This window comes from Muntiacus reevesi, chromosome 8 (genome assembly GCF_963930625.1).
Source record: "Muntiacus reevesi chromosome 8, mMunRee1.1, whole genome shotgun sequence".
Taxonomy (NCBI): domain Eukaryota; kingdom Metazoa; phylum Chordata; class Mammalia; order Artiodactyla; family Cervidae; genus Muntiacus; species Muntiacus reevesi.
In genome coordinates this window covers 13,963,304-13,967,802 of record NC_089256.1, presented here as the reverse complement: position 1 = coordinate 13,967,802, position 4,499 = coordinate 13,963,304, and the positions used below count along the sequence as shown (strand labels likewise).

Here is a 4,499-nt window from a genome sequence, read left to right as displayed (position 1 = left end):
CTCTATTTGCCATGAAGTGATGGGACTAGAAGCCATGATGTTAGTTTTTTGAATGTTGAGTTTAAGCCAGACTTTTCATTCCCCTCTTTCACCTTCAGGCTTCCCTTGTGGCTCAGCTGGTAAAGAATCCGCCTACAAAGTGGGTGACCTGGGTTCGATCCCTGGGTTGGAAAGATCCTCTGGAGAAGGGAAACGCTATCCACTCCAGTATACTGGCTTGGAGAATTCCATGGAGTGTATAGCCCAAGGGATCACGAAGAGTCAGACACAACTGAGCAACTTACACTGCACTTCACTGCACTACTGTTTCACCTTCATCAAGAGGCTCTTTAGTTCCTCTTCACTTTCTGCCATTACAGTGGTATTATCTGCATATCTGAGGGCTTCCCTGGTGGCTCAGATGGTAAAGAATCTGCCTGCAATACAGTAGACTCAGCTTCGGTCCCTGGGCTGGGAAGATACCCTGGAGAAGGAAATGGCAACCCACTCCAATATTCTTGCCTGAGAAATCCATGGAGAGAGGAATGCGGTAAGCTACAGTCCATGGGCTTGCAAAGAGTCAGACAGGACTGAGCAACTAGCACTTTCACTTTCACATCGCATATCTGAGATTATTGATATTTTGCCCAGCAATCTTGATTTCAGCTTGTGCTTCATCCAGCCCTGCATTTTGCATGATGTACTTTGCATAGAAGTTAAACAAGGTGACAATATACAGCTTAGATATACTCTTTTCCCAATTTTGAATCAGTTCATTGTTCCATGTCCAGTTCTTACTGTTGCTTCTTGACTTGCATACAGGTTTCTCACGATGTAGGTAAGGTGGACTGGTATTCCCATCTCTAAGAATTTTCCACAGTTTGTTGTGATCTACACAGTCAAAGGCTTTAGTGTAGTCAATGAAGCAGAAATAGATGTTCTTCTGGAATCCCCTTTGTTTTTCTATGATCTAAAGGATGTTGGCAATTTGATTTCTGGTTCCTCTGCCTTTTCTAAATCCAGCTTGTACATCTGGAGGTTCTCAGTTCATGTACTGTCGAAGACTAGCCTGAAGGATTTCGAGCATTACCATGCTAGCACGTGGGATCAGCACAATTGTACAATAGCTTGAATGTTCCCAGAAACAAACTCCTAGGCTTCTCTTCCTGATCACTTCCTGCTAATAATCACTTCACTGGACCACAGTAATTCTTCTAACAATTGGAGCTACAGTACCACTTTTAAAAAATTCTGATATTGCAGCCAATTAAGCCGACTGTGCTCTTTTCCCCATGGGGGCCCAGTGTGCAGTGGCTGCAAACAGCAGCCTCCTTGGTAGTGTATGCAGCCTGTTGCCTGTACAGGTAGCCCTAAGGGACCTTGGCCACAACTCTCCCTAGTGGGCATTCATGACTGGCCTGCTGTTTCTCAATCTAGACTCCAGACAGGTATGCGCAGTGCCTTTGGAAAGCCCCAGGGCACAGTGGCCAGGGTCCACACTGGCCAGGTCATAATGTCCATCCGCACCAAGCTGCAGAACAAGGAGCATGTGATTGAAGCCCTCCGCCGGGCCAAGTTCAAGTTCCCCGGCCGTCAGAAGATCCACATCTCCAAGAAGGGGGGATTTACCAAGTTTAATGTGGGTGAATTTGAGAACATGGTGGCAGAAAAGCGACTCATACCGGATGGCTGTGGGGTCAAATACATCCCTAATCGTGGTCCCCTGGACTCATGAGCATCAGCTCTGTTCCCTCCTTAATCATGCTCACCAATAAATGCTATTTCCTGTCAAAAAAAAAAATTCTGATAAACAACTCCAAGTCTTTACCATAAAATTTAAGTACATTAGAGACAGCATCTTAATTTTATCAGGTATAAATGTACAGCCACATGTTTCAGAGGAATTAGAAATTATATTTTTATCATTTTGGGTACCCCATGCTTAAGCTCCTACCTGCTAGAATTATAGAATCCAAAATGAAAGTACAGTCTCAGAAGGCATGGAGTCACTTGGGGATCAGCTTTGCTGGCAGAATTCAGTTTCAAGGAGAAGTAATAAACATTGTGGCCTGACTGGCCTGGTAATCTCCATATGTCCCCTTCTAGCCAGCACAGAATTGAAAAGGATAAATAGTTGATCATGGATTCCTAATCCCACCTGTGTCTGCAAGACACTGGGAACACCTGCTTGCCTTGGGATGAGCCTGCAATGTTTTCATAAACTTTTATTTAAAAATCTGCAGATGAAATTGATCTTAGTAGGGAAGCCAAGCCTCTCAAGCCAAGCCCTTGAATCTAGCTAATGAAAGTGTTAATGGTTTCACTAGACATTGTAAAATAAATACTCATAAAAGTTTGCACAGCACACCGTTATATGGCCCCATAAAATCCACAAGGCAATTACCGAGTTATGAGCTCCTTGCCCACCTCCCCAGGCACCAAGGTTAGCTCAAGAGAAGGTGATGGAGGAAGCGGGCAAAGAGGAGGTGCTGCCAGAGCAGCATCAGGCAATGACCTGGGAGGACCAGAGCTCCCCTCCAGCCCTTGACTTCCACATCTGTGAAATGGACAGTTGATCCCCAGTCCATGCTCCCTTTGCAAGACCTCATTTCTCTGTGCTCACATGAAGGAGAATACTGGTGTGGATATGGAAGCATGAGCTCAACCCCTGTTTCATTTCTTGAGGCTCAGTGACCTCAAGCACATCATCTAATCCAGCCACCCTTCAAGTCACACTCATAGCCAACATTCTGTGTTCATGGTGGGCCAAGTGGGGTGTCCCATTCAATCCTCAGCCCATGCCTATCAGCCATACATTATCATTATCCCTATTTTACAGATGAGAAAATATTTTCAACAGCCTGAGTGATCAACCACTGCAGCACACTGACCCACAATAGGAAGGATGCAAGCTCCCAAGCAATAAAGTGCGAGGCCCTCAGTTATGCTCAGGAAGTGTTAACCCCTAAATATGCCTTTGCCATACATCACTCCCATAGCTCCAAAGAGAAAAGAATAAACATGCCACAATTATGCAGCCACAGAGCACACGCGTGGGTAGAAAACTGAGAGGCAAAAGCATTAGCTGAATGCTGAACACTATCCAACACCTATGTGCCCACGCATTGCTTGCCTACCTCTGTTCCCTCTCCATCCACTTGCGACTCCCAGGGGTCCCTTGTAATATGAGAGTCCCTGGAATGGTGCCCCATTCAGGCATCTTCCACACCAGCACAGACCCCTTACAGAAAAATCTATAAGAATGATCTGAAATCAGTTTGGTGCCACGCAGTTTACAAAACATTTGGATAGAGATTGCCTTAAAATTAATAAAAATTACTAAAGTGATATTAGGGGAAATGGGCTAGTTATTTAGTAGAATTAACCTTGGCTAGGTTTCTTTTGATGTTTCCTCAAGTTCGGGTGGTGCATTTTTGCAGAAATGTCATAGAAGTGACAGTGTGTCCTAAAAAGACACACATGGGGTCGATTTGTCCTGTTGCTTGTGGTGTTAAGTTTGATCACTAGGTTAAAGTGGTGTCTGCCAGGCTTATTCATTCTTTCTTCTATATAATTGAAGGGATTTTGTATTTTTGAGACAGCATAAAATCTTATTTCTCATCACTTTTTCCATCATTAATTTTGCATCCATTGATGAATCTAACTATTACTATTGTAGGATAAATAGAAAACAAGTGTGGTAAAATGATAACATGTGGAGAATCTGGGTGAAGGATTTATGAGTTTATTGTTTTCACAATAATAAAGTAAATTAATCAATCCTAAAGCAAGTCAAGACTGAATACTCGTTGGAAGGACTGGTGCTGAAGCTGAAGTGCCAACACTTTGGCCACCTGATGTGAAGAGTTGACTGTTGGAAAAGACCTTGATGCTAGGAAAGGTTGAAGACAAGAGGAGAAGAGAGGGACAGAGGATGAGATGGTTGGATGGCATCACTAATGGACATGAACTTGGGCAAACTCTGAGAGATAGTGAGGTCCAGAGGGTCTCGAAGAGTTGGATACGACTCAGTGACTGAACAACAACAACATTTTTGCAATATTTTATAAATTGTTTCAAGATAATTTTTTTAAAGTATATTGGCTCTTTCACAGAATTGGCAGGAGGCCTAAAGAGCCAGACTTAGGACTGCCCAGGTAGAAGCAGTGTTCACAGTGTGTTCAAAATTGCAATGCCAAATGGCCCACCCAGGTCCCACTGCCACCCCCAAACCACACGCACCCTTGAGGGCTCTGCTTCCCTGCCACCTGTGAACATCACAGCTGGGTGGACGTGGGTGAGCTGGGCAGCCTGGAGCCCCACCCTGGGGCTGATGGTGATGAAGCTGATGAAGCTGATGGTGATGACTTCCCACTTTTCAACTTCTCCCACTTGGGCTCATGGGATGGGGAGGTCTTCAACATTTAAGAAAGAGGGTTTGGTTTACTGAGTAGCCAAAAAGAACGAAAAAATCTATCATTTGCTGGAAAACATCCTTGCCATCAAACAACACTGGAATT

At 44.3% G+C, this 4,499-nt stretch overlaps 1 non-coding gene across 1 annotated transcript; it reads left to right on the top strand.

Annotated features, from left to right (window-relative positions):
• The first annotated feature begins 1,236 nt into the window (after positions 1-1,236).
• Positions 1,237-1,371, top strand: LOC136173875 (small nucleolar RNA SNORA70). The gene has a single exon (XR_010664344.1). It is a non-coding gene; the product is annotated as a small nucleolar RNA SNORA70 (small nucleolar RNA).
• Positions 1,372-4,499: the final 3,128 nt, after the last annotated feature.